Source organism: Choloepus didactylus, chromosome 10 (assembly GCF_015220235.1).
Source record: "Choloepus didactylus isolate mChoDid1 chromosome 10, mChoDid1.pri, whole genome shotgun sequence".
In the NCBI taxonomy this organism is placed as follows: Eukaryota; Metazoa; Chordata; class Mammalia; order Pilosa; family Megalonychidae; genus Choloepus; species Choloepus didactylus.
The window spans coordinates 86128904-86141579 of NC_051316.1; the positions used below are offsets into that span (position 1 = coordinate 86128904).

Below are 12676 nucleotides of genomic sequence, written 5' to 3' on the forward strand. Positions count from 1 at the left end.
CATCCAGTGTCTTGGGAGAAGAAAAGGGAAGCTATTGTTTCATGAGCACAAAACACAGGATCTCAATTAATTCTCACAATAGCCCTGAGAGGTGGGGATTATTATTTCCGTTGGTAGGATGGGGAAACTGAGGCTCAGAAAGGTGAAGTGAGTTGCTCAGGGCCACAGGCTGGTTAGTGGTGGAGCCCGTTGGTCTCTAAAATCCGTAGTGCTCTCTCTCCTGTCCCACAGAGGCTGCAGAGGAGGCACAAAGATAAACATACAAAGGCCAACTGCCTCCTGGATGCTTTCATAAGAGACAAAGAGTCTCTATTGCTCTGGGAGACTCAAGGATGAACAACTTTCTAATCCCAAAGAGCCCGGTGTGTGTGTGTGTGTGTGAGAGAGAGAGAGAGAGAGAGAGAGAGACAGAGGAGAGAGAGGAGAAAGAGAGAGAGGGGAGAGAGAGAGAGGAGAGAGAAAGAGAGACAGAGGAGAGAGAGAGGGGAGAGAGAGAGACAGAGAGAGAGAGAGGCCTTCTAATGAATCACTGTGTTATAGACTTGCTGAGGGAGAAGTACGGGCAGGCTCTGTGGGGATCCCCGAGGAAACAGACATGGCTCCTAGTCAGTAGAACTTGTCAGGCTTCAAGGAGGAGGCAGCATTTGTCCTGGGCTTTCCGGGTTGGGTGTACATGAGACGGGGGAGGAAATTGCAGAGGAAGGAGATTAGCAAATGCTGGGCAGCCGGGACTTGTGCTCCAGGTGTTGGAAGAGCCAGGGCCTGGGTGTGCTGGGGGCAGGTGGGTAAAGGGCGGTCTGGGACCAGCCCTGGTTGCAGATGGCTCTACCACTGACAGTTGAGGGGCTTGTGCACTGCTGGCTTGGGGAGCACCACCCACATGGTGATCATCAGGTATCACAGGATATCACAGATATCACAACATCCCGGCAGATGGCAGCAAATGTCTGGAGGAAGGGGTATTTATGCTGGACGTTTCTGTTTGCCCCTGGCTCCTCTACCCACCCCTCTGTGCTCTGGCAGGCTGACCCCCGTGGCCTGCCTCAACCGGGCTCCCTGCCCTATGGCCTCCTGTGTAGCCAATGGGCGGCCGGGGCAGGAGAAGGGATGGCAGGGAGAGAGGCTGGGGCATTCTTCCCCTTGGCCCACTCCCCGTTGGCTCAGCAGTGGCAGTGACCCTCACAAGGTACTCTGCTCCTGCTGGGCACCCTCTCTGCAGATGCAGCTCTAGTGGGGTTTTCATACTTCCTCCTGCTGTCCCTTTGGTTCTAAGGGACAACAGTAAGGGCGCCTCTCTGTTGTCACCATCCCTGGTGGGTATTCCTTAACTCTGACACCCCTCTGTAAATAATCTCTCCACTAAGCTCTCTCCAATCACTCCTCTCGAGCCATCTTTCCCCTGCCAAAACCCTGACAGCGCGGGGGTCTTTCCTGATTTACACAAAGATGCTCTTTGGACAAGTGACAGCTTCAAAAGCCTTCTGACCTCATTCTGTAGGCATCTGGGAGATATTCTGAGCAGGGAGATTGGGGAGCAACCCAGACTCCACATGGGGGTGTCTGTGGCAAAGGTGCAGGGAGCAGGATAGAGGCAGTAGGCTGAGATCTTTTGTTTTTTTCCCAAGACGTCTGGCACTTAGTAGGCTCTGTGAATGTCTGTTGCACAAGGGTTAGTTGAATTCTGCAAGATCGGGCAGGAGAGGCAGGGGCTCAGGGTGCAAGGAAAAGTGACTAGCAGGTACTTGTGCCTCACTGCTCTGATCCTGGGGTGCAGGCCCTGCCTCAGTTCCTCCATTAGACGCCGAGTTCTCCGATGGCAAGGCTCAGCCTCCCGCAGCCCTGCCTCTGCCTGCCCAGCCTGGAGGGAGGGGACAGGGCATGGCTGGTGAGGAGACCTGGGTTGGGTTGGCCTGAAAATCCTCTCTTGGGTGGAGCCCTGGTTTCCCCTGCAAGGCCTGCCTGCCTGTATCACAGAAGAGTCTGACTTAAAAGGATTTTTGAGAGCACCATTTTATTCGTTTCCAAAACATGCAGCAAGTAATCAAGAACATTCCTCCTGAGTCCAGTGCTATTTCCTCTCCAGTTCACTGCCCCTCAAGCCAAACCCTAAGTCTGCTTTAATGAATATAAAAAACTCACTTGTCATTAGTTGGACAAAAGCTAATGGACTGAAGTCCTTGAGGACAGTGGGTCTCTTGAACAAATTAAACACCCCCCTTGCAATCTTGAAGTCAGCGTTAAATTGTTTATCAAACCCTTCCTTCCCAGGTAGCATTATGGTAAAATTTTCTAAGCCCTGGCCATTAGGTCAGAAAATTTTACTGAGCTGGAGACAGGAAGAAGGAGGTAATTTCAAAACTGTTTTGTTTGAGAAGAAAGGTTTATTAGGATCTGAGGAAGTAAATATATTTCAACTCTGGTATTGTGCTTGCCTTTACTCATGGCAGACATTAATAATCAGTCATATACTCTTTCCTATTAACTCAAAATAAAACCTGCTTGCAAACCAGGATGTAGGGCAAGGGGGCCTCCATGATTAGGTGGTCAGAAAAGAAGATGTATCGTGTACAGAGGAAGGAGCACAGGCAGAAAACCTGGTCCCAGTTCTGTTGTGCAACCTTCCTCTGAGTCTGGTTTCTCTTTTGCTCAAACGTGGACGCTAACTCTTCCCTGCTCACCACCTGAGGCTGTTAGGAGGATCTGTCAAGGTCATGGCTGGAAGAGCTTGACGGGGCTGCAGACGCCAGCTGGACGAAGTCACAGTTGTCCTGGGCGCTGCCATTCAGCACCCAGGAGTGAGTTCTCCAAGGCGGTGACACAGCTCCTCAGAGGCTTCCTCCTTGGGTCCCGTGTGCTGTAGACCCACATGGTGATCTGCAGAGTGAAGGGTGTGACACAGGGAGATGCTTTGGGTGTCAGACACAGAATGATGACACATGGAGGGGTGTCCTGGGTAGCACAGGGTCATTCAATTGTTCACTCATTCGTAAATGTTTTCTGCCAAGGCCTGAGCTGGGCTCTGGTGACTCACTATCAGCTGAAGTTGGAGCTGCCCAACACCCTTCCATGGCCTTGCACAATGTCATGGCTGAGAGGGCATGGCTTGGAAGAAAGATCCACCATTAACTGGTTGTGTGTCCTTGGGCAAACCATTGCACCTCTCTGGGTCTCAGTTTCCTCCTCTGTGAAGCAAGGATAAGTTTACTCTCTGAGTGTTCTTGAGGGGATTAAATGAGATTACACATGTAAAAATGCCTGGCACACTGTAAACTCTCAAGGGACATCAGCGAACTGCTGCATATCAGGACCAAAAACGCCTTAGCAAATGTTTACAGAAATGGAATTCAGTGCAAATACCCCAAAGAGGGGCTGTCAGAATGACGGAAATGTTTTTATATTTGTGTAGTGAGAAAACAAATATTATTTGCCCTAAAACTGTGAGGAGCATGCTAAAGGCTCAGAATGAGGCCGTTGAAAATTAAATAACTTCACTTGCAGACGTTGCATCAATTTCATTAAATTTGTAAGCACTTGTCTCTGTGTTCAGGAGGAAAAATGAATTCAGCTCGATCAATCAGCCTGTTCCTGGATGGTTTGGGGGAAGCCACCCTCTCTCAAGGGCCCAGGCGGTTCAGTGTGGCCAGGAGCAGAGCCACTTTGGAACTTGGCTGTATTCTGTGGGAAAGTTGGGGAGAGCACACGCTTAATTAGCTACCATGTTCCTTCTCTGTACTTTCAAAATCAGGTGCATGTAAGGAGTGGCTTTGAGAAGGTTCCCCAGCCCTGCATCTGGGGGCAGTTAAAGGTCAGTGAGGGACCCTATGCTACTCCTGTTGGCACAGCTCAGTGTCTTGGGAGTAACACGTGAACAGAACTGGTGCTTGTCCACCCAGACAGGCAGAGTGGATGAGGGGCACTCCGGTAGGCAATCACTGTCCCTCCCAGGCTTTCCTCCTTACCTCTGTTTCACAATACTGAACCCAAGTGGCCCTGGTTGTGGTCAAGTACAGGAATATTAGTTTTTTGGAATGTGAACATCACTGAGGTGGGACCCTCGAGCTGCGTCTCCAATACCCACCCTGGCTTGTAAGCAAAGTTGTTGAAACCAGAGGACAGAGACTCTGGACACCACTTAAAATAACTGTACCTACCCCTTTGCTCTCTTCTTTTTCCTTTTTTGCTCCTTCTCCAAACAGGTCTGGAAGTCCCACTGGGATTCTTTAAGTGAGGATTTTCTACCATGAGCTGTGCTTCTATAAATTGAATGTTCAGGTACAGCAGCTGATAGGAAAGGCATGAAAAAAATGTTAGGTGACTTACAGTCCGCAGTCCCTGGCCACTAGCTTTTGTGCAGTGATGAGCAGGGCAGGCACTTAAATGAGCTGGGGCAGGTCAGAATAAGGAGGTATGGCCAGCGTGGGAGAGGGGAGCGCCAGTGCGGCCACTGTGTGCATTTGTCCTGCCCTGCTGTCTTCATAAAGGGAAAATAGGAAAGGCAGGCAGAGGAGGGGGTCTCGCGAGAGAATCCGATCCACAGGCATCTGTGCTCAGCCCTGCTGCCGCCCTCCTCCGCCCTCCCATGTTGGAACAAGCCCTGATTGTGTCAAATGTTGACTGTTCTCGTGCCACAGCCCCCTGGGGATGGATTCTGGTGAAGATGATAGATAGACCTTGGAGTGGGAAAGCAGATGATGTTTGAAAGCACAGTACCGGGGGGAACCAGTCTGGGGCTCAGAGAAAAGCTCACGTTTTGTTTGTTTTTGTTTGTTGCGTTTGGATCTTGTGTACGGGAGGTGGAGACAGGTTACAGAATGCCCTTTCTGGTCCTCCGTGGAAGCTTGGGCCTTGGGCAGCTGGTGCTCAGCATCCCATGTCACGGTGTAAGCAGCCCCCACCGGGGGTCAGGTCTTGTGGGGTCTCTGGGGACATAGAAAGAAGTCAGCTGTGGTTCCCGCCCCACGTGCCTCAGTTTGGGGGGAGACAGAGCGTGCACAGACAAGGACCATTTGGCGTGATTCAAGCTGTGATGGAGGGATGTACAAGGGGCTGGGGAAATGGAGGGGAGGGAGCAACTGGTGTGTGTGTGTGTGTGTGTGTGTGTGTGTGTGTGTGTGTGTGTGTGTGTGTGTGTGTGACTGGCAGAAGAAGAGAGGGATGGGAAGGACTCAGGGAGGGGTGATGTTTACGTGTTTGTGCCCTGAGGTCTGGGTTACCGGTGGTTTCTTTCGAGTGGAGGGCTGTGCCGGGAACTCACGCGGAGGAAAGGCAGGGTAAACGTTGGAAGGGAAGCTGGAAACCAGTTCACGGCAGGCCTCCAGTGCCAGGTATTCCTCCCAAGGGCAATGGTGAGCCGTGAAAGGGTTTTAATATAGGATGAACCCAGTGAGACTGGAGTTTGAGGCTGGAACCCTCAGGGCCAAGGCTGCCTTTGTGAAAACCATGGGGAGCCCAGGAGCATTTCTATAGGGTAGGGAAGCACTTCCTGCCAGGCAGAGCAGCCTGGGACAGTTTTCCCATCAGAGCTTCCTTATCCAATCAGTAGGTGAGGATGTGGAAGGAAGTGAGGCAGAGAACTAGGCAAATAGGAAGAAAAGAGGAGGGATAGTGTAGAGGTTGGAGCACAAGCTTTGGAATCAGGCAACCTGACTTCAAATTCCCTCTCCACAGCTGGGTAACCTCCAGCACATTATTTAACATTTTTGTATCAGTCAGGATAATGTAGATTGTGTTGTAGTAACAAACGGCTCCAAAATTCTCAGAGGCTTAAAATGGCAGAAGTCTCTCTCTTGCTCATGCTACATATTTTCCTTTTAAGGGTTGGCTGAAGGCTCTACTCAGAGTGATAACTCCAGGACCAGGTTTATGGAGGCTCCTTTTGGCACAAGCTTCTGCAGTGACCAAGGCAGGGTGGAGAGAAGGCAGTGAGTCATGTACTGGCTCTTAAAGGGAACTGCCTCCCTTCCACTTTCATGTCATTGGCCAAAGCTAGTCTGGCCATACCTGTCTTCACAGGGTGTGGGGAAGGGCAGACGAGAATCGGAATAGTTGTGAACAGCCCACACGAGACCGCACATGTGTCAGTCTCAACTTCCTTATCTGTAAAATGGGAATAAAGCTCCCAACCTCAGATGGGCATTGTGAGTCTAAATGAGATAATACAGGAAAGGTCTAGGTGAAATATAATTGCATTTAAACAACGACAGCTGGAAAAGGTGGAGGCAGGAAAGGGAATAAAGAAAAGCAATTGTTGTTTGGAGGGGGTTTCCTGGACAGCCTGGCCAGTTTGCCCAGAAAAAAGCTGCTGTGCCTGGTGTTTCTGCTTTGCTATGGCTTGTGACCTCAGGATCATCCCTGCTGCTCCTGGAACTCCTGCATGTGAAAGGCTTTCCTGTCCTCCCTAAGTCTCAGGGCTGAGCTGAGGGTGTTCTCGGTGGCAGCTGCATGGCCCCTCTCCAAAACTGTGCATTTCAAATGCCAGCCTCTCGCCTTTGCTGCTGCCACTGTCGCCACGGCCCCATGAAAATAGCATTTCTGTTCCGAGAATCAGTTCCCATTCATCACCGTGAAGCACAATACCTGGGGGGAAATGGTAACTGAGACTTTGTGAGTCTCTAAAGATGGGAATGTATCTGCACGAGCTGAGTAATTAGAGCAGTTTTCTGCACACATGCCTAATCTTTATTTAAGACATTTCACTTAGGTACACACCTAAGTTATTCAACAGTCAGTCAGATTTGAGATATGTGCATCATAAGACAATCTCTCTTCTCTATTTTAGAATAGTCAAATAGCACCAATAACCATAATGGCTAATATTTATTGAGGCAAACTATGTGCTAAGCAACTGTGCTCAGCACTTTACTTGAAATCACTCATTTAATTTTCCTAACAACCCTATATTCTTTCTTGTACCTGATTTGAGAAGCTAAAATGACTCCCAAGTTGTTTCCATATGAAGAAGTCTTAAATAATCTTTACAGGGAAAGCAGGGGATAAATGGAGAGTATTTAGTCTATTGGAGACTTAGAAAATAATAGCAGCTACAATGTACATAGAGCTGATTATGCACTAGGCAATGTCCTAAATGCCTTTTGTGTATTAGCTCATTAATCCTCTCCATGCCCTTATGAAATAGATACTATTATCCCCATTTTACAGTTGAGGTAACTGAGGTCTAGAGAGATCCTATTTCTCAACACATCAACAGCCAGCAGGTGGTGGAACCAGGATTTGAACCCAGGAGTTAGGCTCTTAACCTCTGTGTCATACTGCCTCTTGGGGCCTAGTAAACTCAATGTCTTGAAATACCAGAAGCGCTATCATGTGGACGGCGATGACAGGTAGGCTTTTCACTAATTTCTAAACCAACAGGACCAAGAGCAATGTTGTAAGCCACAAAGAGACAGATTTTGACTCCAGCTAAGAAACAACTTCCCCTCAACTAATGTTGTTGAAAGATCAAACAGAGTGCCTTGTAGGTTGTGAGCTCCCCATCACATGAAATCCTCAAGAACAGGCTGGATACCCACTCCTAGAGAGGTTGGGCAGGGTTCCTCCTTTGGGCTCAAGTTGACTTTAGATGTCCTTTGTGATCTTTTTAATGTGATTTTATGAACATAACATCTGCCAAGACATTCGAATATGGCAAACAAATTTAAAACCAGCATATTCTCTCCTGACTTAAAATTGGAAGCAAATGACAAAGCTACAGGAGCGGCAAATACGAAAGCCCAGGGTACTGTACAGATCTCAGTGGTGTCATCAAAGTAAACTCATAGCAAAGCTACTCTGACACATGATAATGATGCAAATAATTGTTGTTACCTGGATGATCAATTAGCCTAAATTCACTTCATTGATTCTAAGAAGTATAATTTTCATTAGTCAAACCCACATTTCAATGTTTTTTTTCCTTTCCTTTTCTAGCTTTATTCATTGAACTGACTTTTAAAGCGAGGCTAAATTTGGCAATTTTCCTTGAGATGCCATGTAGCATTTTTATCCTTCTTGGTGCCATCATATGAGGATGGGAAGCTGGAGGTCACTTGTTGGGCCAGGAGAGCCAGGCCGGAGACAAGGACCTGCCTGGGGAGCTGGAGCCGTGGTTGGGGAACCCAACAGGAGCTCAAGTCAGGTGAGGTTGGGAGTCTGTAGGGTGCAGACAAGCTGGCAGCAGAGGGTCAATAAAACAGAAACTACAGTGATCCCACCAAAGGGCCCCAGTCCCTTGGGGACTGAAGTCCGGGGCAAGAGATGAGGAATTGGTCCGAGGCAATGAAATGGGGCCAAAGCAGTAGAGAAGTGACTTGGTCCCTGCCTTAGCTTCTGGGCTTTTGTCTGGCTCCCCTGGTGCATGAGACAGTTAATTCTAGGTGGGTAGATTTAAGGTCCAGATAGGGGAACAAAAAATGGGTGATAATTGATGAGAGCAAAAAGATCCAGCACAGGGGTCCCAGGAGCTCCTGGGAGCTGGTCGGCCAACACATGCAGGCAAAGCTCCTCTTCCCTGACTCTTACACCTACAAGAGGCCACGGGGTCAGAGTCCCACACCCAACACCTTTCTCTGACTCAGGGCGCAGCCTTGGCAACCTTCTCCGGCCTAAGTTCCTCCTAGGAGAATGGATCTAGATATTTTCCAAGGACCTTCCAGTTCTAAGACATGATGGAGACAGCTCTCAAATATCTTCTTCCCCCTTTGAAAGGGTTGTCAGGAAGGTTAAACTAACTTGGAGTCCCTGTCTCTCTCCTCTGCTCAAGATTCGAGGGCTTCTATAACCTGGAATTTTTAATTTGTGGTCCCAAGAGCAAAGTGCTGCAGGAGGGAATAGTAAGCTCTTTAGACTTGGAAGCTCCTGCAAGAAATGACAGATGTCCCCAAGGGAGGGAACATCCAGGAAGGGGTCCCCAGACCCCCAGTGACTCAATGACTGTACACCTAGTAGGCTCTCAGGCAGGATTTATGGTGTTGGCTGCTGGCTGGTTGGATGGACGGAGACTTCTCCAATTTTAAACCAAGCTTTCTTCCCAAAGATGAAAGTGTCCCACCCCATCTTGTTGGGAAGCTCTACCAGGATCTGTGCCACTTAAAAAAGACACAAAAAAGCCTCCATCCTTGGGGGTCCTTTGCAAATAGAGGTAAGGCAATGATGGGGGTGCAGGGTGGGGGGTGGGGAGAGGAAGACAGTGATGGTTGGAAACTGCCTAGTCACTCCCCTGGAAGCTCTGTTTCCCCTACCCATGCCCCTGATCTACCCACACTACAGAGCAGACCCCCAGGGTGCCAGGCTGGGATGGGGCCTCCAAGAAACTTCTTTGCCACCTTCTTACTATTGGGGACCCAATAGCTGGGACCTGGGGGCATCATGCTCCAAGGAGTAAAAATAATCCATTAATCGAGAGCGTCCAAGTTTGTGTTGAGCCCTTTACCCACTGAATTCTCACCATAACCCTATAATGGTGGAACTATTGTCACCCCCAATTCACAGATAAGAAAACTGAGGTCCAAATCCATGTGGCCGGGGATGCTTTTCTTCTGCCTTCTTGCTCAGACCCTCCTCCTCCCTGAGCACCACTTCCTCAGCTATCCTCTTGCCTACCCTCAGTCAGCCCTGACCACCCCATTATTCTATATCTGGGGTTCTCAAGCTTAAGCATGTGTCAACATCACTTGGAGGGCTTATTAAAACACACATTGCTGGACTCCATCCAGAGTCTCTGATTCACTGGGTCTGGGGTAAGGCCTGAAAATCTGCATTTCTAGCACATTCCCAGGTGATGTTGACCAGGGACCACAGTCTAAGAGCCATTGATCATGACCGGTAATTACTGAATTTATTTATATGTTTACTTGATTGTCTCCTCCGCTAGACTGTAAGTTTCAGGAGGGCAAGGACAATCTCTGCCCCCAGCTCCAGCCTTGTGCCTGGCACCTGATAGGTGCTCAATAAAAATCTGTTGAATGAATGAGCTAAATGATGGAGCTGAGACGAAACCTAAGCCTGTCTGACTCCAGAGCCTGTGTTCTAAAGAGTTCTCCGTCCCCTGTCCCCACTGACCTTATGCCCTCTGGGTGGGCTGGCTCGCTGTTGCTGGGTAAACGGGCACCAAACCTTCAACTGTGTCCAAAATGACTGTTCTGCCATGAATACCCCGGACACTGCCCAGAACCTGCAGGGGCCAAAAGCCAGGCAAGCAATACACATGGCACAGTGAGTGGTGAGGCCTGTGGTTGCTGGCTGCAGCCAAGATCCCAGGGGGAACAGACCCACCACTCCCTCGGCCTACCTGGTCTTACTGGGGTTGTGAAGCCCCCACCCATGAGGCCCCGGGCACCCGCAGCTGACCACAGCAGGACAGCTGATGGCGTCAGGGTTCTCAGATGTACGTTGAAGCACACAGTCTTATAGACGCTTCCTCATGAAGAGGAAGGAGAAGGAAGAAGGAAAAAAAGAGAGGAAGGACAAAAAGAAGGTAGTAAAAGCAAATCACTCACCATGCCTCTTTTTAGCAAACTAAATGCTTATTGAGATTAGATAAGCTTGACAGCCTTTTGTTAGCAGTTTTGGGGGCCTATCTGAGAATATTGTGCCTTGAGAGACTTCTATTAGAACCAACCCCACAACTAATAATGTGGTCTCTGTCACTTAACTCAAAAATCCCTCCTGGACCCGCACAGTGAAGCGTTAAGGAAATGAAATCTTTTTTTTTTTTTTTTAAACATATACAGCAAAGTTTGATTTGTTGAGAACATTTCTTCAACTGACAAGTTACAAGCCATGTCTGAGAGGCCCACTGGGAACTTTCAAAATTTGAGCAGCAGTTTCTAATCACTGACGATCATTAGCATTTTAGTGAATAGACTTTTGATAAGAAAAATCTTTGCTCTGTGGAAAGGAAAAAAAAACACTGACATTTGATAATGCAAACAGAGTAGCAATTTTAATTAGGCCCGAGCCCTCCTTGGCGTGGCAAACGTTGCACAAGATCCAGATGTTTTCCATCTCGTGGAATGTGAACTTCGGCTGCGTGAGGGCCATGGGTCCCGGGTCCTATGCCACCGAATGGATCTCCAGGACCAACAATAATGGCCACTATTTATTGAGCACTTACTACGTGACAGAAGCTGTGCAATTTCATGTGCACTAGCTCAATTATTCCTTACCTCAGTCTCATGGGATAGTTGCTGTTCTCATCATCTCCAGTTTACAGATGAGAAAACCGAAGCTCAGAAAATTTTGCTAACCCGATCACCGAGCTCGCTAGTGGTGGAGACACTAACTCAGGTCTGCAGGACGCAGTTTCCATCCACCCTTACCCGCTGAGCTGCACTGCCTCCCAGCCACCATTCAAATGCAGAGAGACAGGGAGCAGGGAAAAGCATGAGGGCTTTCATTCCTGGCTCTGTCACTGAGTATGTGACGAGTCACGTGCCTCTCCCGCCTCAGTCTCCTTGTCGGTGGAATGGGGATATCCCAGCCATATCTCTTTCACTGGACTTGTGAGGGGCTCTCAGGAAGTGGGTGGGGGCAGGGGGGCTGTGCTTAGGGGAAGATCTTTTACTCTCATGAAACTAGAACCTGACAGTGGGTAATCGTCTTTCTGTTGATCTTGGCCCCATCCTTTGGGGCCTCCCACAAGAACTCTGACCCCTTTCCCTGTGAGTGAGCTTCAGGAATTTGTAGTCAGCTCTTGTGTTCCCTCAATTTTATATTCTCCAAGCTAAACATCTCCAGTTCCTTCAATCAGCCTAAACGTACCATGGCATTGAGTTTCAACAGATACCTGTTACCTGCAAAACAGGCATAATGATCATACCTCATCGACTCAAGTGAGGACTAAATGAGCTGAGGCGTGTCTATTCAAGTCTTCCACCCATTTAAAAAATTGTGCTGCTTGCCTTTTTATTATTGAGTTGTAGAAGTTATTTATATATTCTGGATACAAGTTCTTTGTTAGATAAATGTGCCAGTATTTTCTCTCCTATTACAGCTTGCCTACTTATTTCCTGGACGGTGTTTTTTGATGAACAGAAGTTTTACTTTTGATGGAGTCCAATTCATCATTTTTTTCTTTTATGATTACAGCTTTCCGTGTCCTGTCTAAGAAAGCATTGCCTCTCCCAAGGTTACAAAGATATTGTCCTATGTTTTCTTTTAATAGCTTTATTTTTTTTTCACTTTTACTTTTAGGTCTACTATCCATCTTGCATTTATCTTTTTGTATAGCATGAGATAGTGGAAAAAGTTCTTTGTTTTTCCCATAGATATCCAGTTGTTCCAATGCCATTTGTTAAAGACATTTTCCTTTCCCCATTGAATTACTTTGCACCTTTGTTAAAAAGCAAGTGACAATATATGTGTGAACCAATGTCCAACCCTCTATTATTTCCATTAATCTGTCTATCCTTTCACCAAAGCCACACTGTTTTGATTTTTATAATTTTATGGCAAGCCTTGAAAGCTGGTAGGGTATTTTGATTTTGTGCTTAATTTTCAACATAGTTTGACTATAATTGGTCTTTTGCCTTTCCAAATAAATTCTTAAATTACCTTGCCAGTTTACAGAACAAATAAAAGCCTGCTGGGATTTTGATTGGGATTAAATAGGATCTTTAGGTCAATTTGATGAAAACTGATATCTTAACAATTTTGAGTCTTCTAATCCATGAACATAGTA

General features: G+C 47.8%; 1 long non-coding RNA gene across 1 annotated transcript; it reads right to left on the minus strand.

Moving 5' to 3' along the window:
- Positions 1 to 2192: 2192 nt before the first annotated feature.
- LOC119545439 lies at positions 2193 to 4782 on the minus strand. The gene is made up of 3 exons (XR_005219078.1): positions 4748 to 4782; positions 4152 to 4281; positions 2193 to 2874 (listed from the first exon to the last, which is right to left on the minus strand). It is a non-coding gene; the product is annotated as an uncharacterized LOC119545439 (long non-coding RNA).
- Between the last annotated feature and the right edge of the window lie 7894 nt (positions 4783 to 12676).